Source organism: Urocitellus parryii, chromosome 10 (genome assembly GCF_045843805.1).
Source record: "Urocitellus parryii isolate mUroPar1 chromosome 10, mUroPar1.hap1, whole genome shotgun sequence".
In the NCBI taxonomy this organism is placed as follows: Eukaryota; Metazoa; Chordata; class Mammalia; order Rodentia; family Sciuridae; genus Urocitellus; species Urocitellus parryii.
Window position 1 is genome coordinate 68,009,312 of NC_135540.1, and position 27,705 is coordinate 68,037,016.

Below are 27,705 nucleotides of genomic sequence, written 5' to 3' on the forward strand. Positions count from 1 at the left end.
TTTAGCTCATATATGTTTATTCATTCATTCCTTATTCAGCTTTATCTAAGTCAGAGACACTGTTGAACATTTTTGTGTGTCTTCCACTGCAGGATATAGCCATTTTATTTAAATTCCTACAAAACTGTTCAGACATTCAACAAAAATATTTATGTTTAGGGATGTAGTGATGGCTCAGTGGTAGAGCACTTGCTTAGCATGTATGAGGTACTGGGTTTGATACCTGAACCACATTTAAAAATAAGAATAAATAAAGTAAAGGTATTGTGTCCATCTATAACTAAAAAATTTAAATATTTATGTTTATAGGTTTCAAAAAATACCAGTTTTTGAGATTCAGACTCATAAAATACAGAACAATAAAACCCATATTCCAAAAGGCAAGATTGAGCTTTCACTGATACTCAGGGAAAGACATTAGCAAATTTATTAATTAGGACCATACTATTTTATATGTTAACTAAAATGTGTTTTAACAAGGCCTTTTTAGTATATTAGCCTTTGTGGACAGTGCAACATAGACTGATGTCAAATACCAAAATCAATCAGCTCACTATGCCCAACTCCAGACCTCTAGAGAGAAGGTACATGCTAATTTAGTTCAATCATCAATAAATATTGAAAATACATATTGCTTGAATCAAACTGTGAAATATGATGTATTAAGAACTATGTAATGTTTTGAAAGACCAACAATAAAAAAAAAGAAAATACATGACTTTGCTAAATGTTACAAATATACAAAAGAACACATGTGTCCTGGCTATTAGGCCTTTATAATCTAATTAGGCTGACTGGATATTTACATATGAAATATAAAGGAGTACAAATATACTGATAGAGTAAAGCCTGAACTCTAAGAGAACCTTGGATTGCCTAATTTTCTCGGCAACTTTAAAAAAATTATTTAAAAATAAAACAACTAAGAAAGGTGAGTTATTGTAATATCAACATTTATTTTTCACCCTTTGATGGGAATCTGTCTGCCTTTCCACCTTCTTCAAGTTTAAATTGGTCACAATCCTTTTTCAAAAATACCTCACAGTCTCCAAAGTAAGCAATACCTATTGTGGTTGCATCAGATGTGGACACAGAAATGTGGGTAAATAATATCTACTATTCCTCACACTTGCCTACCCCTTGGCTCCCACTGGCCTAGTTGATGTGCTTTCACATGAAACACAAATGTAACTGAGAAAAAGTGTCTCTTCTTTTGCCTCTTATACACTTGAAACAGAAAGAAAAGTTTTAACTTATAAAGCAGATGCTCTCAAACATTAAATGTATGCTAAGAATTAACCAGGTTCAATAAAATGTGGAAGTCCGTAGATAGGTGTTTGTGCTCTGCATTTGAAACAAGTACTCCAACTTCTAAACATGCCATGTCTAATAAGCTTAGAGAAACACTTCTTTAAGGTCAAGGTTGCTAATCCCTGCTCAGAATGCCCCAATTATAGTAACATTCTGTTTCCTCTCTCAATCTCCACCAGTTGTCAAATTGAACTGCCTACAGACATTATCTTGCCTTCCCATACTCCAAATTCTTTCAGGTCTGCAAGAGTCTGAAAGCAATTGCATAAAGCTGGCATTACTGGGAGAGAAGCAGACAAACAGATGAAAGTGGGAGATAAGGAGGGACATGAATTTTTTAAGTAGTACAAATTATATTGATTCTGTATTACAAATTAAAAGCTAAAAACATTTCTGTGAGGAAGAATGCAATAGAACAGCAAAAGTTACGTTGGTTCTGGCTGCAGTTCTGTCACTAATTAGCTTTATGATCTCCAGTGTTATCTTTATTTATCTGTAAATTAGGAAAAATGCAATTTTCCTTGCTCATCTCATAGCAATGTTATGAAAAACAAACTAACTTATTTGCAAAAGCACACAGGAAAATATAAAGCATAATACAATGATATATGGTATTTTTAATATTTTTTATAAACAAACAATTCTAGACATTATGGAACTGTATAACTAAATGTCTTCTGTTTTTTCAGCGTCTTTTAAAAAATAAATTCTAATTCTCATTGGAAAAAAAGGTAAAAGAAAATGCAGACCCTTAGACATACCCTGAAGTTGTTTTTTAAAAAAAATATAGCCTTGAAATTGGCTTGTTTTAAAGACAATTACCCTCCATCTCCTGAAAGTGAAGTGCAAAACAAAAACATACAAACAAAAAAATATGGTTAATTGTGGCTTCATTTTATTTAGTTCAAATTTTTCAAAGCATACCCTGAAAGCATTTTAGCTGTAGATTAATAAGTATTATTTATTAACCCTGAACAGTTAAGGCTACACAGAACAATTCAAAATTATGGAAATTAACTTTTTAAAAACTTAACTAGAAAGTCATAAGATTCTATTTGTGTTTGGAAGCTCTCTTAATGTTTTAGAAACTCTGGAATAAAGACTGACATTAAGTACAACATTTATTTACAATAGATCTATAAGACTAAACTAGTCAAATTTGGACACAAGGAAACATGTCTCCAGTAAACATATATTCAGTACTTGGAGTGATTCCTTATTTTCTAACTTTTTAAGTCTATAAGTAAATTCTTTGCTGATATACCACCTTGCCATAAAAACCTGAAAGCAAATGACACAATTACAAGCTTTCAGAGAACAGATGGCGAATGTTCTTCTGGGCTCTTTTACTACCAATTTTCATACTGCTTGTAATTAATAAAAACATACAAACAGATGCACTATCTCCTAACCCAAAGATTTCCTGTTGGGGAAGTTCTGCCATTTAACTAGCTGCTTTAGGCAAACACACAAAAAAGCAACCTTGGACAGATACTTCTAGTACTGCCTCAGGAATGTAGTTTTAAAAATAGAGACTACTATAGAAACACCTCAGTATGTACTGCAGACAGTCAACTCTCTTAAAAAAATTTGAGAAGCGATAACACAATATGTAATTCATTTACATTTATTCTATTTACACTGTTATTAGCTTCTAGAAAGTAAACATTAGCCTCATCTAACATTTTGTTTGAAATAACCTGTCTCAATTTTTTCTGGGTCATCTCACAAGCTTTATTGTGTTATTAAAGTCATAACTACATCAAAGCTATAGTCTAATAGTATCTTTAGACAGACATTGACAAAGACCTTACCTAAAAGATTGTCTTAAATCTAATAAATTTCAATGAATAAAGGTAAATGGTGAATATTTAGAATGATAAATTCAAAATATCATCACCTTGCTGACCATATTGTTTCAAAGTCTACTTTTAAAATGCTATGATATAAAAATTATTGTTGAATGATTAAAAGATATAATAATTTAAATTCATATTTGTCATATTTTAGCATGAGCCTTGTTAACCAAATAACAATTATAATGTTTCCTTGCTTAAAAGTACATTAAAATATTTTTTTAAAGAATCTGCACTTTTATTTACATTTTTAGTTGTAGATGGACATGATACATTTATTTTATTCAATTATTTTTATGTGGTACTGAGGATCGAATCCAGGGCTTCACAGGTGCTAGGCAAGTGCTCTACCACTGAGTCACAACCCCAGCCCTTAAAATATCTTTAAATACAGCTTATTTTATATTCCTATTAATATTATCCCTTTTTTTGTGTGTGTGTAAGAAGAATCTGGTGTTCCACCTTCTGGTAACTGAGTGAAATTATGTATTGTTTCACAAGTAACTCTTCTTTATTTAAACTTTTCAAATATATATTAACTTGGATTACATTTAAGCTATATAAAAATCTATACCACAGTCCAAAGCAAAATAAAATCTCCTTAGAGATTTTGTTAAAAATCAAGCTTTATCTAAGCTCCCTATAATTTTTACATGGTTACCAATATGTTTCCAAATTCTACAATACATGTAAAATTGATTTTTGTATACTGCTTCACAGCCACATATGAAAATAACAGTCTTGCTATTTCAATGAATAAGTAGCAGCAGTAAATAAAGAAAAATAAAGGTCTCTTACCAATAAGCCCATTTTTCTATTAAAGTTTGAGACTCTCATCATTTGTCATGTTCTTGTGGATCCCTCTCTCATCAAATTCTGTGGGGTTTTATTGAAGTTAAGAGCTGGGTTGCACAGCTAGGCTCTGCTACATAGTAGAACACCCCAGTGCATCTGACTGGTATAACACTTCAATTGCAGCTCCCAAAAGGAGAAACAGGCTTTATATATTCAAAAACCTATGCACTGCTCACTTTTCCTTGACAGAAAATTTGTAGTCAGTGTGCTTGAACTATTTATACTTCACATGTAAACTCCAGGTGAGATATGAAAATGGGGATGTGAATTTTGAGCTCAATTCCAAAAAACTGAACAGGAATGAAGTGTTTATCTTTCGAGCTGAGATGGGGTGAGGCAAATTGCTAACATGAGATCTGACTTGGGGAACAACCTGTTTACCTGAAAGTAATCTTATTTTTTGTAAGGGTCACTGTCCTTCTGTTTGTCATATTGAATATTTATTATTTTTCCTCTCTCTTGCCTATAGAAGCCAGTCATGAATCTTCTCATTTCTCTTTATTAATTTTCTAGGAATCTAATCCCCCTTGGTGTTTTTAAACAAATAAGTTACTTCAAAAAACACATATGTAACTGGTCTCCCTTCTTAGTCTATCAATCACATTGCTTCTAGATCACTTTTTTAAAATGAAACTATACATGATTTAAAATATGTTCAATGAGTATTTTATTTAAAAACATTAATTGAATTAGCTATTGGTACTATAGTTGGTGATATGGCTATAAAAAATGAATAAATGACAACCTCTTGGTCACAGGCAGCTCCTAGCTGAGTGAAGGAAACAAACATGCATTTCAACAACACAAAATAAGATGCAGAAGCTTTAGTAGTACAGACTCAGAATTCTACAGCAACAGCAGAACAATGAATATCCTGCTGTAACTGAGGCTGAAGAATGAGGAATTCATCAGACAGAATCTAGAAGAAATTGCCTAGGCAGAGCCACACAGATTTTAGGGAGTACAACATGTTGGAAGGACCAGCAAAGTCTTCAATATAACTGGAAAGAGTTCAATATGACTGGAAAGAGGGTACAAAGTGTTGAGAGGAGCTGATTTTAAGATTATGCAGAAACCCACACAGCAAAATGCTACATGTGAGAGTGAAAAAGTTTGGATTTTATCCTCTAGCTATGAGAAACCATTTGTTCAATAAATGGATCAATCAAAGAATTAAGCAACTAAGTCCAGCACTTAGAAGTCACCATATGCTCTAGCAGTTTGCTGTCCATAATATTCATAACAAATCTTGCCATTCTCTACTGTACAAGCTTTTTTTGTTCCTTCTCACTTTGCTCCAGGGGTCTGCCTTGCATGAAATATTTTCCTCTCTCATCTTTTCTACACTCAATTCACCCTTCCAGGTACAGCTCAATTTCTGTTCTTTTCTGTGATATCTTCGATGGCAATTGGACTACACTTATTTTTACATTCCTCCATTACAGGGACTGCATAATTCCTAACATTTAGCACAGATTGTCTAAGAAATCTCTGTCACTGGACTAGGAAAACTGTCAAAGCAGACAGAAGTACAGGGTTGTATAAACTCTCCATGTTAACTGAATGAATCAGAACCTTCTTGTATATCCGAAATGGAACAAAATTTAAATCATACAAGTATCTAGCACCACATATGATTCAGAGTAATTAAAACTACTTAACAGTTATTAATTATCAAAGTTTACTATGAAATATATCAACTCATACATATATCAACATAAATCATATATATATATATATATATATATATATATATAAAACACTATTTAATAGTTACAGTGGGAATCTGAATGTGTCTTGGATATATGTGCTAAAACACAGGGAAGTTTAAATTTTTACCATGCTAGTTTTAAAAACATGAAGATAATCTAAATAAAGCCCCAAATACATAAAGGAAGTTATATGAGGTTAAGGAGGGTGCACAGTATTTCTATTTGAAAATTATTGTTCAACCTAATTTTCCATCCAAATACTCCTCAAAATATTTTACTTGTTTTAAGTGTCAGTTTAAACTCAACTAACAGAATTTCAATTAAAAGATTTTACTTCACTTTTTTATTTTTAAGTGTGCCATTTTCATTTTTAACCTGATCTTGAGGTAGACAATGAAGATGTTAATATTCCCATTTCACGAATGAAAAAGCAAAGTTGTTAAATGATTTGTGTCAGGTGACATCTCCTGAGAGAGCTGGGAAATAAGAGTCCAGGTCCCCTGATGCCCAATTCAGTGTTCATTAGTCACAACTGTATTAAACTATATATTTTAGGGGAAAACTACAAAGATGGCTCCTAAACATGTCCTTGCCCACAAAAACAAAATTCTTCACACATTAATCATGGGAAAATAAATTGTTTGAGGAATGGAGGGCAAAAAAAAAAAAAAAAATATCTCACAGAGACTATAGTTTGGCTATGAGAAAAAATGAAGAATAATTAATCTATACCTATGCCAGGGATATCTCCTCAATGCCAAATCACAGAATTCCCTTTCATCCATCAATCAGGAATTTCTTGGCACAGGCCCCAAACATGCCATACTCTCTCATGCCTCATTGGTTTTTCATAGGCTTCAACTTGGAATTCCCTGTTCTCCTTGTCAACCAAGCAAACTTCTAGTCATGCTTATGTGTTCAAGCATACCCCCTTCCATGAAACCTCCCCACACATCCCTTAGCAGACTCACGGCTTGGTTTTGTGTCCTCATAAATATTATAGCTCCTTTCTCTTTGAATTATAACTGTTTCTACGCATCCCTACACTATAAACTCCTGAGAGCTAATATTGGGTCTTCCTTGTGTTTTTATGATACCTAACTCAGTGCCTATCACATAATAACCCAATAGGAGGTAATTTTGTTTAAATCAAGATAGCAGAGACAGGTTTTTTTCCTTCCTCCATGCCTATGCTCACTTTTCTGATGAAAATTTAAAAAGAAATCCTTACTTTGCAAAAGTAAGATATGAATCATAAGAAATAAATCAATATTAAAATTACAAACAGTATTCTTAAATAATTCCATTTGATGTTTGCATGATAGAGCCTGTGTGTGTCTGGCAGGGTGCCCAGCATAATAGATATACAACAACTTTATGATCAATGGATGTAGGGGTTGTGGGGCTTGTTCAATAAGTAACTGCTGAACTGAACTGAGCAAGGGAAACACTTAGCTCAGACAAGTAAAGGAAATGCCAGTAATTAGTTTTCTAAGTCAAAAACAGTATTATTAATGCTAGAAAGTGAAAAAATGCATTTCATTGGTTTTTCACCAGCTAGACCAGTGAATAATGTACAATAAAATAGTATCTTCTAAAACTAGTCATTTCTACAGACTGGAAATTGAAAAAGATGAAAGTGTACTCCTTGGATATTAGGTCTTATTGAATTATGGCTGCAATCAGTGATGATTAAAGACTAAACCACAAAATCCAATTTTGACAATAACTGCTCCATTAGATGGAACAAGAAAACAAAATAGCAAATTCCACCAAGCAAGTCACTGCCTATCACCAATACCCAGTATCACAAATGATATGGCAAGCTGTCAAGAGTAAAGTATGCAAATGAGATGCCCCAGGGTATAATGTTAAAAAGACTCTTTAACTTTCTTTTTTTTTCCATTTTAATTCACATACCTTTTATTATAAATTGTATGCTTTTTTTTTAACTCCCCAACACTCATCTCAACTCCATGGGGTTGTATAATTGGAATCAGGGACACAAGCTCACTGACAGACTCCAAAATCTCCTTCTGTTGCTGTGACATGGAAAGCAATCAGCAAAAAGTCTTTGAATCTTAGTTCTGTTGCAGTCCACTGGCAAGCACCATACTTGCATTTTTAAATCTGAAGAACTAACTTGATAAGTCAGTGTACACACTGGCCTTTATACATGGCTGTCTGACTTCTCCAGTTGTTGGGAGGTCTCTATTAAATACAATTCATGCATGGGGATACAGCTCAGTGGTAGAGTGCTTTGCCTACCTCACAGGAGACCCTAGCTTCAATCCTCAGCACGACAAAATTTAAAGTAAAACTATATAAATACAAGTTCATAATTGCATAGTAGTCAAATTACTAAGCAATATAGGTGACTTTCCCTAATTTTATTACCAATCAAATATTCCTACCTTAAGAACCTGGAGTTAAAATGATTATACTGTAAAGGTAAAATTTCTAAGCTGATTCTAAGCTGCAAGAGTCTGAGTTAAAGTGTAAAAGACTGGGGATTGTAAGGTTTCTAAATTGAAAGGCTTGGGCTAAAAATAATAATAATAGGCCAGGTATTGTTAAAATTCCTCTGCTACCCCCAGAACCTGTAATCTCTGTAGCTGTTAGAACAATACCTGAACTGCCCAGTAAATATTTCCATTGATTCCCTGGTTGTTTATTAGCTAAGGGCTCCAAATAGCTCAGACGTAGGCATTGCAGGACCTAAACCAATCAGTTTGAATGTGTACCCCACTTAGGAGCACCAATCACCCCTGTCCAATCTGTTCCCGCCAATGTATGCACTAATCATGGCTCAGGGTTGTTGTTCAATTTTCCCGCGCCTAAAGATGATTTGTTCTGATGTATGCAAAGCCCCCCACCCTCTCCAAAAAGTGTACTTAAGCTCTGCTTGACCTCTGCTCTGGGCTCTGGGCTGCTCTCCCTTCCTGAGTGAGCCTTGAGCCCCAGCATGCTGGTTCAATAAAACTTCCCCCCCTGCAATTGCATGAGGCTGGTCTCTTGTGTGGTCTCTCGCTCCGACGCTCCGCCGGACCCTTACAATACCACGGAGACCACAGCCAGCTTATGTGACCATCATTCTGAGTCCTCTAACACCCCATCCTGCATCACCATTTCCTGTAGTACCTGCTCTGTAGCTTCTGCATTCTTTGCTCCCACTATTCACTAAGCTCTTAAAAGAGGTCTGAGGATTCAAAGAAACCACACACACAGTTTAGTAAGGGGAAGCCAAAAAGAGAGTGCCATCCACACATCAGATGTCCCTCATGCTCTACATGCTTCATTTCATGCAATTCAAAGTCCCCAGTTTCCAGATCAGGAGAATGAGGTTTAGAAGTTAAATGACTTGATACATACCTAGGCAATACTAACCACACCATGTTCTCTGCCCTACACCCAACATTCACACCTGTTTCAGCTCCACTGTTCCTAAACCCACTGAAGACTTCTAAAACATATTTAGCCAAAATCACCAGACAGTAGGTATGAAATCAATCTTATCAATGTGTTGCTTACTTTGATATGTTCATCAAACACCACGCTTCCTCCAATTAACACAGATTAAGCATCCCTAATCCAAAAATCTGAAATGCTCCAAATCTGAAAGTTTTGTATGTGGACGTGACCCTACAAGTAGAAAATTCCACACCAGACTCCATGTGACAGGTTGCAATCAAAATGCAGGCACACTAAAAATACTGTAATGATTTTCAGACTACACATATAAAGTATCTAGGAAAGAATTAAATTTGTGTTTAGACTTGAGTCCCATTCTCAGGATATCTCAGAATGTATATGTAAATACTCTAGAATCAAAAAACAAAACTGCTGCAGGCTGCCCAGCCCCGGGTCGAGCGGGCTGGCTGAGCTCAGCTCCTGCCACACCCCTGCTGAGCGCTTCCAGTGCACACCTCTTGCAACCTGGTTGAGCACAAAAACACAAGCCAGTCAAATTGAAACAAAGTTTTATTATGTGAGAGGCCGTGTGCGTCTCCTAACAAGTGGGTCCACCCACGTGTGTTCTACCTGAGGGGGGGGGCCTCCACTTCCCCCGGAACACCCTCCTACCATCCTTTCCCAACCAATGGGAACTCTCCCATTATAAGAGTGACATGAGTAACCTGAGTCCCGAAAGGGGCCCAGGTAAACAGCAGGAGATCAATTACCATATGAATGTAACTTAACATAATCATAATCTGAATTGCTGGCTGGCAGTCACTAAACCCAAAGGTGCCTGTATCAATATTTTTGCTGTGGCTCCTAGCACAAAACAAAACTAGAGTCTTTTAAGCATTTCAGAGAAGTGATATTTATCCTGTACAATGATTTCTGGTAACTCAAAATGGCAATATTTACCATCCTGGGCTCAATATCTAACCATTAATTGTTGGAGATTAAGACTAAAAGAATGTAAATGTTTGATTATTTAAATACTGTGAATTATGTCAGTGAATTTTCTTGTTCTCAAAAATTTAGGAGTCTACAACTCACCATGAAAACAGCTCAAAAGTAATAATATAGAGGGAGATAGGAGGAAATATAGCAAATGTGGCATATGTTAATAATTGGTGACTCTGGGTGAAGGGTATATCAAAGTTCTTCCTATTATTCTGTCAGTTTGAGAATAGTTCAAAAAATTTTTAATAAGAAAAAAATTTATAAATGGCCCATATTCCAGACCATTTGGGGACTGACCTCAACAGCAATTTGTACATGGTTGATTTTTCTTGACATGATAGGAGGAAATAGGTTCAACAACCAGCATTTAGACGACTTCAATAAAGCACTGCAGATGCTGGTTATTTAATTATTAATTCCCTGTCCAGCTGCAGAAGGTAATGAACCATGTTCTCTATTGGTTTAAATGCCAGCTTTTTGCTTAAGTGTGCTGTCTTCTGAGTTATGGCACAAATTTTAAAAAGGAAGAATGATTCCATAGGAAAAAGCTCTTAAATGGGGACTGGGTTGTTTAAGGTTATGACTGTGACCACAGTACAGCTTCCCACCTGGTAATAGCTGGCTTTGGCCTCGATCATCAGCTGCTGAGTAGAGATCATCTTCTTCCTGCGTTTACACTCCTCCTTGAGAAGCCTGATCTCCCCTGCCTGCTTGGTGAGCAGCTGCTTGCTGTGCTCACAGTCACCCAGGCTCTGGTGCAGCCTTTCCTCCAGGCTGTGCAACTGCGAGGTGAGGAACTCCTGCGAGTACATCAGGTACTCGATGGTGAGCTGTGCCAGGCGGATGAGCTTCAGCAGCACCGGGTCCACCCCCGACTGGCAGTGTGGGCATTTCTCGTCCTCCAGTTTGCAGAAGGTTATGCTCATGATGTTCTCCTGCAGCGTTAGCACGTCCACGGCCCCTGCCACCTTGTCCACGTCGATGGCGCTCAGCCGGCGCCAATCCACACTCTCCAGTCGCGGCCGGAACTGGAAGAAGGGCAGGGGGCCTGATGCGCACTGGGGGGCACACAGGCCATGGAGGCCGCGCCTGCTGCTGCAGAGGCAGAGGCGTCGGCCCCTCGAGGCCGCTGGCCAGAGGGTAGTAGACGTGCTTCTGGAAGGGCATGCTTGCGAGCCAGTCCGCTGCCTAGGCTTTAATCAGAGGAGCGATTCGGCTTCGCCTACCATCCTCAAGCCGCTTCCGGGCCGCCGCCGCCACACCCTTGGGAAGCCAGAGAAGACCAGGTCGGGGGCTGGGGCTATAGCTCAGCGGTAGAGTGCTTACCTAGCACATGTGAGGCCCTGGGTTCAATCCTCAGCACCACATACAAATGAATAAATAGAATAAAGGTATTTAAAAAAAAAAAAGATTTAGTTTAAAAAAAAAAAAAAAAAAAGAAGACCAGGTCGGCGGCGGCGGTGGTGGCGGCGGCGGCGGCCAAGGTCTGGGCGTCCAGGACGTTGCTATGGCAGCGCCCCGCCGGACCCAGAGCAAAGGGCGCGCCGGCCAGCGCGCGGTCAGCTTGCGCCCAGCACCCTTATAAACTTGTGTGGGGGTTGCATTATTTTCTGGAGAGACCAAAATATTTCTAGTAGCAACTTGAAGACTTCAGGCCTCTCATTTTGGGGGTCTTCTGGGGGCTGCCAGTGGTTACCACAGAGATCAAGATGCTGAGGGAAAGCCAGACATTCCTCAATCCACCGGGGAGTCCCTGCTTGGACCAACCACCAGGAAATTTTTTTTCTTTCCTGGCAGGTCTGTGGACTGAGGGCTCCATCCACTGGGCTGCAGGATCAGCGGGAACAAGGGCTGTGGTCTCTCTTGCTCACTGATGTATCCCCAACACCCCAGCTGCGCGCTCCTGGGCGGGTACCGGGCGCTGCAGGCTGACGGAGAGTCTCAGGGGACACAGATCCCAGGGGCTCTGCTGGCTCAGGCGGGGCTCGTGGAGGTCGAGGAGCAGGCGGGCGGACTCCTTCTTCCAGGGTGCAAGATGAAGCGTGTCTCGTCTGGGCAAGTTGTGGCGAGGCTGGTCGCCTGGCGCCGTTCAGGGCCTTCCAGACTCCAGGCCACTGGCGCCTCAGAATCCCCCACCCCCCTCCCGCCCCCAACCCCTCAGCGATCTCCTTCAGGCCTCTTCCTCCGCTGCCCGGCTCCTCTGGCTGTTCTCTTTAACTTTCAACATGTAGAAAAACATATGCATTTGATTAAAGCCTATGAATCCTGTTCCAATTACAGCATTATAATTTAGGCTTAAGAAAGTGTCTCAAATCTCTATCTCCCCACTACCTTGCCTCCTCCTTTCTTCTGACTGGGAGGGTAGAAACATCAAAGATATTAACATAATGAACATTATAAAGAAGAAAACAACAACAGGGTTTCTCAGGGGGAAAGTCTATTTGCAATATGGTTTACCATGCATAGCTTGGGGAAGAGGGCAGAATCTCCTGCAGCTGTGTGGGCTAATGGATGCAGATCATTAACTGCTATCTCTGTTGTATTCCGGAGGACAGTTGCAGGGGCTGAATACTTTTACTAAGAAGAAAAATATTGTCTTATAAAGTAGTCTTGGCGTTTTGCTAACATTGGGTTTGAATTTTAAAATATAGAAACAGGGTATAAATTCTTTGGGCTACTTGGGAATACAAGAACACAAAAGCCTCAAAGAGCCTTAATCTTAAAGAAAGACTGTTCAGGAGCCACAGAGAAGATTCAGATGACTAGGGAACCAGATATTAACAGTTTTAATAAAAAAGTAAAATAAAAACAGCAGGTACAATAAGATTTTATATTAACCATTACAAGTCAAGATTCAAGTAGACACCCCATAATTTCTAATCCAAAATTTAGAATTAATTGTTCCTTCTTTATTGCTTTCATCATCTCCACTTTCAAAGGCCCCTGCCTTTGTAATCAACCCTATTTTCCATTACAGATTGTCCTAGATGCGTGCACAAATGAATAACAATACTTACCAAGAACTGCCATGAAGCTATGAAAACAAAACTATACAACTTGCAGCTCTGTGTAGAAGAATACACAAGAACAACTTGGGGAGGGAGGTGAAGAAGAAAGGGAACTATGAAAATCTTTTATCCAAGGTTTCCCTTATCAAAATATCTTATGTAGTGGAACTCTCTCTTTCTTCAACCCTTATCCCACCCCATTATTGGTCTATAGTACTGTCAAAAATTCCAGCAATTACAAGTTCATTTGATTTGAGCTAAGGAGAAGGCTGTTAAAATTATAGTAAGTAAGCTGCCAGAATGAGGTAGCTATCAGTTATTCACACATTGTCCTGAATGAGTTCAATCAAGTCTTTTTTTTTTTCAATTTGTCATGTATATTTAATGGACAGATAACAGAGAACAATCATATTAAGACCATAAATGTCAATGTCAATAAGTATGGAGGTTCTTTGCTCAATAGCTTAATATGTACCCAGCCCATCTGATTTGTGGCAGGCTTCCATTTCACTCAAGCCCCCTCAAGTCCAAATGGCCTTTTTAATGCTCATGCAGTACACCAAACACTATACCATCTCAGAAACTGTATGGACATTCCCTCTGTCTAGAATATTCTTACCTCAGATTTTCACATGACTTCTCTTTTATTTCCCTCAGATCACTGAAAATAGGTTACTATTAAGTATACTCTCTTGAAAGAGGATTACTTTAACCTCCTGTCAAAAATACCTTCCTATCTCTACTTCCTCTCCCACTATGTGTTATGCTTTCTATTTTTTTTCTTTTTTTTAATTGATTTTTTATTTATTTTTTTTGTCTTTTTTTTTATTTTTTTTTATTGGTTGTTCAAAACATTACACATAAGAGGTTGTGAGGGGAACGGGAAAATAAACAAGGAGAGAAATGAAATACAGTAGATGGGTAGATGGGGTAGAGAGAGAAGATGGGAGGGGAGGGGAGGGGGGATAGTAGAGGATAGGAAAGGTAGCAGAATACAACAGTTACTAATAGGGCATTATGTAAAAATGTGGATGTGTAACAGATGTGATTCTGCAATCTATATTTGGGGTAAAAATGGGAGTTCATAACCAACTTGAATCTAATGTATGAAACATGATATGTCAATCAAGTCTCTTTAAATATCAAAGAGTTGTCACCCTGAGGGAGTGGGGCAGGCTGGAGGTGAGACCCAGCACCCTCAGCTGTACTGCTTTTTTCAAGGTAGTTAGCAGCACAGAGATCTTGGGAAATGATAGAGGAACTGAGCTGTAGAACCAAGAATTCAACATGTAAAAATGGGTGTAGAGAGAGCCATAGGCTAAAGACAAAGCTTGACTTCCTCTACCAATTTATCTTCTTGTCCCAAATCCACCACAGCTTTTCTGACCCTCTGCTTCTACAGGCCCTAAAGCTCAGACCAGTGCTGTCCTAGGCCACTTGGACTACTTAAGTAGGTTAATTACAGTATCTTGGGGTGGCTCAGAAATCTCATTATCATGTATATGATCCCTAAAGTCCTAATAATTTGTAAACATATCCTTAGAACACACACTGTTTATGATAACTACTTGTAATTTTCAACATATAACTCCCACCCAAACAACCTAGTTAGACCAGTGTCTTCTGTTTTGCAAATGTTACGTTTTTTATGTCACCATCCATTGAACTCATAAAATATCTCCCTTGCACAGATGGTGGTTGCCCTTCTTTTCAAGTTTTACTTTTTCTTCAATTCCAAATCAAGCTCTATCTTTTTGAGGCCTAATTACATTACTCCAACACTCACCAAATGCCCCTTTTTCCCTGAACTTTTACAGCACTTACCACACAATCTTCATAGTTATTTATTCTTCAGTGTGTTTACCTTAACTTTCTGAGTATAGACTGTGAGCCAGCAGTCCACAGGCAGAAATCATCCATTCATCTACTTAAGCATTCAATAAGTATCTACTTTGTACCAGCAACTTTCAAGGATTCATAGCCTAAGGATCATCAAGTAGTCATAGGACCATGAGATGTGCTATAATTGGGGTATTCTCAAGGTGACATAAATGCAAATGGATGACTGTAACTGGCCTAGGGTAGAGGATTGGGGAAAGTTTCAAAAGATGTCACCTGAGTTGAGACTTATATGAGACTAAGCAAGAGAGTATCAGGATGTTGTTAGCCCTCTGACTTTGGGTGAGATGAAGCAAGACCAGTTAGGGTAAAATTGCAACTTTGACTACATAAAGTCTTAAACTAAGGCAGTGGGATTGGGGGATATTCAACAATATTTTTAGGAGGTAGATTGTACAGGACTAATAGACCAAAAATGATGATAATTGCTATCATTTATTCATCACTTACTAAGTTCAAATCAATGTTAAAAACATTTTGTCAAGGCTGGGTATAGCTCAGTGGTGAAGCATTTACCTATTATACATCACTTGGGTCTGATTCCCAGCACCACAATAAAAAAATGCTTTATCCACTTAATCATTTGACTTAATCATTACTGCAAATTTGCAGTGTATATAATAACACTATTGTCATTTCACAAGTTGGAAAACCAAGATAGTAAAATCAAGTTATGTCACTAACTTTACATGACATATAACTAATGGAACTGAAATTTGAACCAAGGCAATTGAGCTTCAGAGCCCACATTCTTAAGTGCTTTAGCATACTATCATCAAGGACAGGGAACTCGGATAACTGTCAGGTTACTGAGAGAGAAAAAATACAGGCAGAAGTTAATACAGTGCATAGAACTTAAATACATGGCTTGTGCATTTATTATTTACTGCTGCTCCTCATCTCTAACTTTGAAGGCAAATTTTTCTCTAAAATAGTGTCCCATCAATACCCTTTCTACCAACCAACAATGCCTAAACTAAGTTGGTATCTTTGGTTTTAGTTTCTCTCTCTCTCTCTGTCTCTCTCTCTCTCTCTCTCTCTCTCTCTCTCTCTCTCTCTCTCTCTCATATATATATATAATCTACATTCATTTTCTTGAATGGTACTGGTAACCAAACAGGTTCCTGATCTTCACCTCAGTCTGTTTGAGCACTTGGCACATTTAGCCTCTGCCTAAATTTATCTATGAATGTGGTTTATCACCTTACTAGATGAAAGTCCTGATAGCAAGAAACAAATTTTGTTCAACTTTGATGAACAATAACTAGTACCCAATATGTTCTCATTAAAAATTAATTGGCTTGAACATATAATACAGTGTTTCTTGAAGTTTCTACTGTTTTCACTCATCTCTTAATTTTCTTCATTTGTCATCTGTAGCAACTTTATCATTTCTTTCTTTTATATTAATCCTCTTAAACTTAAAATTTATCTTAAAAGGAAAATGTATATTCCTAAAAGTAGAAAATTAATGTAATTTACCATTAAAAGAAAACCATGAAATAGATATGTAATTCCTAAAACAAGTAATGCTTATACATAACTAACATCATTCTATTTATTAAGCATACCACACTACAGGATAGATAGATATTTGCATTTTTTTAATTGAGGTAAAATTTTCATGACATAAAAATTTATGGTTTTGAAGTGCATAATTCAATTCAAGGCATATAGTGTATTCAGAATGTTGTGGATTCATTCCTTCTTTTTTTTTTTTTTTTGGTTTTAACAATAATATTCTATTATAAAAGCACTTTACAACTTCATCTCATCTTTGAGTATAATTTATACGTATGTGGGCTAATGCTTACCTGAAAACATTTCTCTATTCAGATGCGTAATCCAAGTGCTCTCTGAATATTACCAGGTAACAATACGTGAGAAGTGAAGGAGGAAGAGGAATAGAGGGGAGCAAGGTTTTCTGAGTTAAGTGTTTTTTAGCAATGAGAAGATGAGGAAATATGAAGTTATTTTTGTTGTCTTTTCGTCTTTATACTGTGTTAAGTAATGCTTACAACATAAATTCAGCAGGCTTTTCCTGAGCTTTAACTCAGAAATTTTCTCCCTGCAAACAATGTATTTACATATGTGTTTATTAACTTACACAGCAATCTCACAATAACTAGTATAGATTAAAAGGGTGCACTACTAATATATTTGCTTGCAGTGTTTTAAGGAAAATACATATTGCCATGGTGATGAAGCTCTAAAATGATTCATCAAAATATCTAAAAATTCAAAGTTAAAAAAGGCAAAGAAATAAATATAACAAAAGGAAAAAAAGATTAATTGTAGCTTAAATATAAAACTAAATCACTGGTTAATTAACCAAACTACACAGATCTAATAAAAAGCAAAACCAGCTTGAAAGACCCAACATTTTTTAAAGAATGCTAAAACATAAGGCATAAATCTGCATAATATTGACTTTTATTTCCATTTTCTCCTTTCCCTTTTCGATGTTCTTATCTGCCTCTAGGGGCTTACAAAAATTATTTCCATTTTAATTTTGACTTCAAATGTTCAGAGTAGGGTCTTTGCTATTCTGTGAGGGTTCTATTGTGGGTAAGCTTTAGATATCATTATTTCTATTTGTCATAGTTTTGATCAAGTCATCAAATTTAAATTCTTCTACTGTTTCTTAAAGGAAATTGATTTTTTCAATGCCTTGCCTGCATAGCATTTTTTAATTTTTTAAAAATATTTATTTATTTTAGTTTTCGGCGGACACAACATCTTTGTTTGTATGTGGTGCTGAGAATCCAACCTTGGCCGCATGCATGACAGGCGAGCGCGCCACCGCTTGAGCCACATCCCCAGCCCTGCATAACATTTTTTAAAAGACAGAAAATACAAGCAAAATCTGTTACTTAAAAGGGTGGTGGTGGAATTTTTTGTTTTAAAACAAACAATAGCTATATCAACAATTTTAAAAACCTTGGGAGAAAGAGTTAATTGGAACTGATTTTATGATGAATAATTAAACATTGAAAACCTATTCTGAAGCACTTGGTTATTTTTTTTCTCCCAGAGTCTAATAAAGTACATGTGAAAGGGTCATTTGTCTTGGTCAGAAATAAATTTTATGCTCATCTATTTGTAAGTACTCACGTATGTTCATTAGGACTCATTTTGAGGATACACCAGAACCCTTTCCTCATTTAAGCATTGACCACCATGAAAGCTATGTTTTGACCTCAAAGAAGGTCAAAACATAATTTATATCAGTGCTCAAGAATAATTTTGGACATCTTGGCCTAGAGCAAGTGGTTATCTGTAAAGGATAATTCCAATGGATTTGCTGCATTGCCACCTCCTGTTTGTTTTGTGGGAGGGTGAGAATAGGGAATGAATATAAGAGAGAGGTGAGAAAAGCAGGTAAAGATCAAGTAGGTAGGTAAATGTTGCTGAGAACATACTACTCCTTAACCAAGCCATGCTCATAATGTTGAGATTTCCATCATTTTAAAGTATGTTATCATAACATTAAAAAAGAAAAAATGTGAAGAAAATGTATCTGATCTTTAAGGTTATCACTGGAAATATGCTGGAATCTTTTGGCTTTTTTAAAATATAAATAATGAAGACACTGATATTTTTGTGCTCCTGAAGCTAATAGATCATCTCCACAAAACAGGCAGCAATGATGAATTGCAATACGTTATTACTAAAGGGAAATTGTTCAAGCCAATAGTCACACTGCAATCAATGAAAGAGTACAGAGTAACGGAGCCAAAGCAATGAGTTTCTGGAGAAGGGTTGAAGATGCCATGAGAGATTAGCAGGAACAGCCTCCTTCACAGACTGGTTGCTCCTGAGGCTTTTCCACTTTAATGTCAATCATGTCTTCTCTGCTTCTGTCTTGTGTGCTTTCCATTCCAGGCAAAGCCTGCTGCTACAGGTCGGAAGAGCTGATTTATTGTATCCTGCTTTTGCTCTGGTTTCAATGAAATTAACATTCAGCTCTTTGGCTTTCCTCTCTCCTTCCTCAATTGAAACTTGCCTCTTGTCAGCAAGATCTGTTTTATTTCCTACTAGCTTGATGATAACATCACTTCCACTTTCTGTTCTGACATCATCAATCCATTTTGTAGTTTGCTGGAATGAGTTAACATTTGTGATATCATAAAAAAATGACTGCCATAGTGAAGTCACGAATGTAGCTAGGAATCAAGCTCCTGAACCGCTCTTGACCTCTGTGTCCCATAATTGCAATCATACTGTTCGATCCTCCAAGTACATGGTTTTTTGATAAAAAGTCAATGCGAATTGTTGCCTGATAAGTGTTGTCAACACTGTCATACATGAATCTGGTGATCAAGGATGTTTTTCCAATGCTCTGTTTTCCTAGCTTGAATTTCCTCAGAGGATTCCTGAAGTCTCCGTCCGCGGAAGTGATGGAGCCCTAGGAGCTGCCACAGCCTCAGCCCAGAGACCTCCAGGACCAAAGCTGCTCCAACCGGCTGTGGAAGAAGGCGAGCGGAATGGCAGGCGCTGAGTTCTCTCGACCCCTGCAGGGCCAGGCAAAGGATCAAGGCTTGAGGGCAACAGGACTCTCCATAGCACGCAGCTGTTGCTGCCTTCCAGCAGAGGAGCCTCGCACCCAGGCAGGTCAGCCACAGCAAAGGGAAGGAGGGCAGTGTCGGAGGCAGCCAGGGGTGTGCGCGGGGCTCCAGAGGCTAGGGCCTTCTCTTCCCTCAGCGCCTGGTATGGAGACTAGGGTGGGAAAGGCTGAGGGTGGAGGAGCTGGATCCTCAGACGCATCAGGGACCTTTCACATGCAGTGCCTGGACTCCCACAGCTGTCGCCGCTGCCCAACCTGCTGAGTGCCTAAGCTTTCTCTTGTTGCAAAAAATTTTCTTCATCACCCCTAGAGGAAACTCATACTCATTAAACAATTGGCACCCATTCTCCCCTGTCTAACCATTGGCTATTGTGAATAGTGCTACCCTATACACAGTTCTACACAGGTGTAGACTTGTTTCGGTTATCAATTTTCAGTTCTTTTGGTATGTACCTAAGAGTGGAATATCCAGATCAAATGATTAATTTTATGTGGAAATTTTTGAGGAAGTTTATATATACATACAAGGAAATAGGTTCATTCTCGACATGCTCATGAAAAAACAAACTTCAAATATTTTTTATCATACTTGTGGGATAATAGTTTTCTTTACAGCTGATCCTTCTATAATAGTAGTAGATGATTCAAGCAATTACTAATTTTGGTCTTCATATCTATCTAAAGATACATAATTGATTTCATCACAATCATTCCCTTGTATTAACATTTCCCTCACAGAATATACCTTTATATTTTAAAAATTCCACTTTTACCTATTGACCCATGTTGACTTGAAGAGGAAGAAAAGAGGAAGAAAAAACAAAGCAGAGGTTTGATTCCAATTTACAATTGTTTGTGAATATGTTATATTTATTTATTACCATTTTTTGAAAATAAGATTTTACTGTATCACTATAAAAAATGCAGTAACAGGGCTGGGGTTGTGACAGAATGGTTGCCTAGCATGTGTGAGGCACTGGGTTCAATCCTCAGCACAACATAGAAATATCAATAAAATAAAGTTATGTACAACTAAAGATATTTTTTAAAAAAATGCAGCAACACTTTCTCAGGCATACCTGAGCACTGTACCAGTAATTCATCACTTGCTCTAGAAAGGATTCTGACACCTACTCTAGTCTTTAGCAATAACATTCAGGTACTGATAAGCATGGTACAACCAGGCATTCTCTTTTGTAATAAGCATTAAAAGAAGTAGCAAATTGAATTTGTGTTTGTTTGTCTACTTCTAGTAATATACCACACTTCAGAAAATGCTGATCTAAGAGGAGCTATTTTTTTTTAAGCTGAACTAGCTATAGTCACACATTTTATTGCCAAAGAGAGAGGAAGTTTCTACCTCATCTGCAAGTGGAAAAAGGATGGACTCCTCATAAAAATTGGAAAATGAATGAAGCTTTCAAATAAATATGAAGGTCCATTCCTCTTAACTTTCCAGGAGAAAAGTTAAGTGTCTTTGGGGAACATCTTATAGAATTCCAGCTGGAAAAACAAGTACCTTAGGGAGGGATCATGATCACCTTGCACTTAGCAACATCTTCCAATGGGAGATGCACTCATCCTGTGATTTCATAGGATATTTTGGGTTTGAAGAGAAATAATATCCAATTTAAATAGTATGCTATATTTATTCCTATGTGCAAACAAGTATGTCAATCCCTAGAATGTTTTAAATCCAATCAATTGGTTTACAAATCATTATCCTTTTTTAATATGGAGATTATCATATCATCCTATTTATCCTAATTCTGAGGTAAAACATATTTAACCATGTTTCCAAGTGCAAATATCCATTAATGTACACAAAAATAGGATGTGGCTAAGAAACTGTATTAAAAAAAAAAAACAAAAACAATTTTCCATCTGAAGACTTTACATCACTGGCTCACAAAACTAACAGGGATGAGTTTCAATTAAAGAACAAAACATCTGAATATAAACCTGTCCTCAAAGTATTTTGAAAATCATCCCAAGATATATTAAAATAATTTAAGAATACACATAGCGAGGCGTGGTGGTGCACATCGGTAATACTAGTAGCTCAAGAGGCTGAGACAGGAAGATCTTGAATTTAAAGCCAGTCTTAGCAAATTAGTGAGGCCCTTAGCAACTTAATGAGACCCTTTCCCTAAATAAATATTTTAAAAAGGACTGGGGATGTGGCTCAGTGTTTAAGCACCCCGAGGTTCAATCACCTGATAAAAATAATCACACACACACACACACAAAGAAATGTAAAATTAAATTTTATAATATATGTAAACTGCCTAGTATAAGATCTATTTGTGTCACAGACATTTAACAAATGACAGCTTAGATCCTGTAAAATCACCTGGCTTGCCTTGGAATTCATAAATCTTCTGGATTAAGTTCCAATTGTTGGGTCTACTGTACCCTGTTTTATTCCCCTCTTTCAGCACAGCACATTCAGCCTCATCTGATAATTACACACACACACACACACACACACACACACACACACACGTGTGTGTGTGTTTTATTAAGTCATAAGCATCTCTGAAGGAACCTCAAAGCTTTTAAAATAAAATGTAATTTGAATTTTTAAGTAGCTTTAATGGATTGTAACATATATCATAAAATTAACCTGGTGTAAGTGTACAATTCAATAGTTTTTTAGTAAATGTACTGAATTGTGCAAATATCACCATAAAAGTTTTAGAAAATTTCCATTTACCCCAAAGATATTTCAAATCCATTTAGTCTCAGTTCCTACACTGTATATTTTGTAAGGAATTCATTTTTGCATTTCATTTAAGAATGGTAGCTGTGATATGGAGAAGAGATTTACGGGACTTAAGCCCAGAGCTAGTATCTCTCTCTCTCTCTCCTTTCCTCTCTACTTTCATCTATCGAGGATATATTTATTGAACACTCAGTTTGCACCAGTATGTCCAACTATCCTCTTCCAGTTCAATGCAATTCATGAAAAGGGCTGTCAAATATAGTGTGCTAGTGAAGTTTAGTTGTTAATACCTACATTTTATTTTAGTCTACAGGACACATTTCTGAAATGGTTTTACATATAATTTAAAATTTAGGGCTGGGTTTGTGGCTTAGCAATAGAGTGCATGCCTAGCATGTGCAGGGACCTGGGTTCAATCCTCAGCACCATATATAAGTAAATAAATAAAATAAAGGTATTGTGTCCAACTACAACTAAAAAATAATTTATTTTTAAATTAAACACATAAAAGAGAAAAACATTTAACAAACACAAGTAACATCACCTTATTTTACATGGTGAACTTTAATGTACTTGATTTAATGAATTTATTATTTTTTATCTCTACCTTCCCAAGAAGGAAATTGAGATCAAGCAATTACTTGTTAACAGCAAAGCTAGGATTCAAAACTAAAAGACAAATATGGGAGAACACTGATAACTAAGACTGAAGGTAGTGAAGGCGATGAAGGTATAGGACATAGAGATAGAGAAGACAGACAAATGCACAGGTGCACAGAGATCTCATGTGATCACAGAGATCACATGCTATACTCATGTGAGGAAACTCCCAGTTCTTCCTCACACTCAGGAAAAACTGCTCAATCAAGGGATTCTAAGATATTTCTTAAAGGCATGTGAAATGTATTGTCTTAATTTTGCTCAACTATAGGCATAATGGTGTCATCTCTTAAAAATAGTCTTACAAGTGAAACATGGAGGCTCATAGTGATATGTAACAGGGTCTAATCAGGAGAGATAAACCACACAGTAATTTGAATTGGGAGTTGCACATAAGAAATTAACTAGGGCAAGGAATTGGAATAACAGGAAATTGGAGTGTTTATAAATTGTCTAGTAATAAGAGAATTCTTTTCAAAATAAAGAATCAAACTATCTGTAGCAAACACCACCCCTATAATACCCAAAGAAGAACCTCCTTCACAGGGCTGAGATCAGACTTTTATTATAGAGGGCACAGTTATATTTTGATAAAGGGCAGAGAAACTGATATGGTGCTCATGCACTGAATTTGTCAGAAAGCACCTATCTGGAACCTGATTCAAATGCACCTAGTAGAGTTAGTTTATAGAATATATAGACCATAAAATATGAATATTCATAGAATGTGCATGTGAACCATGTATTAACACAAAAATACTTCCAAAAGACATCACAAATAATGACATAAAATTGTCATCATCAAAAATGAGACAATTATAGCGAGAAGGAGGAGGATATCTGCGATGGCATATCTGGAATGGGTAATGCTCAGGAGCTCACGATGACGAAAGAGGTGGAGAAGAGTACTAAACCATGGTAGAGTGTAAATCTTCCACAAACATGGAGGTGTGTTGGCCTAATAGTTTCTTGAGAGCCAGCCTCTAAGCTTTCAGTAGCTGAAATGGTTGTTGCTGTGGGGAGTATGGGCTCCCTTGGATGGATCTCCTTCAGTGTGAACTGTAGACATTCTTTCATATTTTCTAATGTTCATGAGGAAGCACAGCTGAATCCTCTTCCTGGAGGTGACCTGTGGCCACTGGGGGCTGAATGGTCTTGGGTAAATATATGATCTAGGCGTTATTCAAATATACCAAAAAATATGTTGGCCTAGAAGCCACTGAAGTGCTATGAAAAACTCCCTCCAAAGAAGAGAGTATCATGGCACTAAATTCAGGTTAATTTTTCAAGCCCGTAGACCTCTATCAATTTTGAATTATAATAACAGTATGAATGAATTTAAAGTTATTCTGATTAACATTTTCATTTGAATAACAAGTAAATATAAAACTAATGAAATTTGCTTCAAATGATCTTAATGGTGGAAGTATGTCCAAATTTCTTCAGCTTCATTTTTAAATTTTTTATTCTTATTTGTTATATATGACAACAGAATACATTATAATTGATATTACATACGTAGAGCACAATTTTTCATCTCTCTGCTTGCATATAAAATATATTCACACGATTCATGACTTTTTTATACATGTACATAGGGTAGTGATGTCCATCTCATTCCAGCTCAGCTTCTTTTATAGAAATGGAAAAATGAGATTATTTGTGTATCAGCACAATTATTAACACAGGTTTTTATTGAAGCCCCACATCTAAAGAAAAATTCTGCCCTCATAATAGCTTTTACTTTTCCTTATATAACATTAACTTTAAATTTCCATATATTTTAACTTTCAAAAAACTTTTATGACATCTTCTAGCTTTGGGTAAGCAGCTGGTGGCAATTGCTGTATTAACAGTGAGAAAGAGAACTGTGGTCAAGAACACAAGGGCAAATTACTTTCATAAAAAGCATCCCATAAAGCTGAAAATAAATAATTCATTTAACCACAGAACTTTTAAACCCACAATCTTAAATAAAAGTATTTTCTAAACTGTGGGAAATTAAAAATAGCAGCATTAGTATGTTGACTTTAACAATATAAATCAAATGCTAGTGTGCATTTAAAAGTATCTACTGAAGATTTAAAATTGCATGAGATCTTACTTAGATGAAATGATACTAAATTTTGTGTAGAGTTAATTACAGAGTGTTGTGGATATATAATATAGAGCTAGGAACAGAGGCCATCCCTCTATGGTAGATCTAGAAACACAGTACTTCTTTTGTCTCTGACACATTTTTATACAAGAGTATAATGCCAAGAAGGTTTCCCAAATAAGCTGATATTCAAGATAAGACCTGAGGGATAAATATGGAAGGTCAGGGAAAGGCATTCCAAGTAGGAAGTCATGATTGTTTCAAAAGTAATTTATTATTATTTGTTAGACATTCATTCAACAAGTATGTATTGAATAACAGCCATTTGACCATAGATATGTCTTAAAAAAACTCTTCCAAATCTGGGTTCAACAGTTCATTGTTTTGAGTTGTTCTGAAACTATGAGCAACAAAGTTCTCTCATCTTTACAATTCTTTCCTTTTGCCTCAATGTGAGAATTTCCCTTTGTTTTTTGTCTTTTTTAGGCCTTATATTAATATATTTTCTAATCATATGTAAAATTGTTAAATATATTATATAAAATACATTACAAATGGACTTGATGTTCAATCTAAAAACATGTTTATTCATGATAACATTGTAAGAGAAATAATCTAAAACAAAAATAATGAATTCATGAACTTTCCTTATGAAGCTCAGAGCTGTGAATAAGGAATCATAAAGATTCATTTATCCCATAACTATTATGATCAATAAAAACAATCAGTAAGATAACAGTTTCAGAAAATATGAGAAAGCAGTTCTTTTCTCTTTTTTTTAATTAGTTACACATGACAGTACAATGACCTTGACATATCATACATTTGATGGTCTTTTCATGTTATATAAATTTTAAAATTGAAAACAACCACCTTTTATCAATAAGCTTTTCCTTTAAAAATAAAAATAATACCATGCCACTAAAACTTTCAGGAATACCTGGGAGTTTATTTCAGGGCAGTGATGAAAAGTTGCACCAAAAGTAAAGGACGAGTGTAAGCTCAGGGAGAGATTGAGGAGGGAAAACATGCTCTTCACTTCACATGTGCCCATATGGAAAGATCGGGTCATATTTCAGCCCCCTGTCCATCTTTATTCAGTTGGGTCCAGAAGAGTAAGAGAGGCTCACTGACAAGGGATTTGAGCAGGCCATAGACAAAAATGACTTAGTCTATGGCTTATTTTCTAAGCAGCTTTCCTGAACAGAGGGTCCCTGCTGGACTGTTAAGAAACCCATAATCTCACTGGTTAATTTTATTCTAATGCAAATGTTAGGAAACCACAAACCCATCTATAGCTATCCTCTGACATTTTACTACTAATTTGTAATAGTAGATATTTGACCTCCGTGTTTTTGATCTTTGAACTTGCCTCTCCACTACTTTCATACCATTACTGAGTTTGCAACCTTGCACAAGACACTAAACCCACCCTATCTCAATGCACATAAGTTTCAGAACAACTCGTGTGAAATGAAGATAATTTTTGATGGTCAAGTTAGTATTATTAATATTTAGAAGTTCTTAGCCTAATTCAGTAAGTAGTAAGCACTATTTAAGTGTTATTAAATAAATAAACACAATTTATAACTTTTATAACTCCAGCATATCCATGGTTGATCTCATTAGGTCTTTGTTATATAAAGACAGAAATTTGGAATGTGCTCAAACATAACAGTGAGTACAGTGTGAGGCTTGTATTATAGGGAAATAGGAGGAGAAGTCAGACAGCTGTTGCTGCAGGCTGGAAGAGATGAGATGCAGATAGGAGCTAAATGAGCTGCAGGCTGGAAGAGATGAGATGCAGATAGGAGCTAAATGAATATGGCAGAAAAATTGCTTTGGGAAATCTTTCCCATAGTTTACAACACTTCCACATAAGCCTTTCAAAAACTTACCATTAGGTGCAAGTTTTCATTGTGGTCAGTTTACTTTATCAACAACCTATCAGCAATCTCCATGTCCTCTCAGACAGGCAAATTCCACATGGAGTGGATGAAATGGTGGCTTTCAATGTGATGACTCCATCTTCAATTCTGAAACTCATACAGATTACACTGTTAAGGAAAACATGATCTTTGCATGTTTAACAGTGTGAATGATCTTGAGATAAAGAGATGACCCAGAATTATCTGAGTGCCATAGCAAATGACTTGTTATTATAAGAGATTGGAAGAGGAAAATTTGGGACAGACAGAAGAAAATACATGGAGAAGAGCCAATGTCATCCAATGTTGTCAGCCATAAAACAAATACAGGGATACTGAAGGGCCATATTAATGTGACTTTAGAATCGGATAAAAGTTGAAGGCTGGAAGAATTTGGAGAATCATGATTAAAAAAATATGTAGACTATTGGTAGACATGAATTCCCAAACTGATCTGGTGAGAACTTAGAAATCTCTAGTGGCTTAGTTGATAAATATATTCCATATACAGAATATTGGCATAAATATGAATGTTAGGTCCACTCCCGCTGTATGTTAAGGGAGAAGTGAAACATATATAATTGGGAATGTGAGGAAAGGTAATTCTTATATATAGTGATCAAAACTTGTCTTGAGTTTTGTTCTTTTTTATGCAAAGCAGAATTTGTGATGA

The 27,705-nt window shown here is 36.6% G+C and overlaps 2 pseudogenes; both read right to left on the minus strand.

Moving 5' to 3' along the window:
• LOC144257153 (cilium assembly protein DZIP1-like) overlaps window positions 1-13,356 on the minus strand; it is a 39,004-nt pseudogene extending 25,648 nt beyond the window's left edge.
• Window positions 13,357-18,835: 5,479 nt separating this feature from the next.
• On the minus strand, window positions 18,836-19,363 carry LOC144257315 (ras-related protein Rab-6A pseudogene; annotated as a pseudogene).
• Window positions 19,364-27,705: the final 8,342 nt, after the last annotated feature.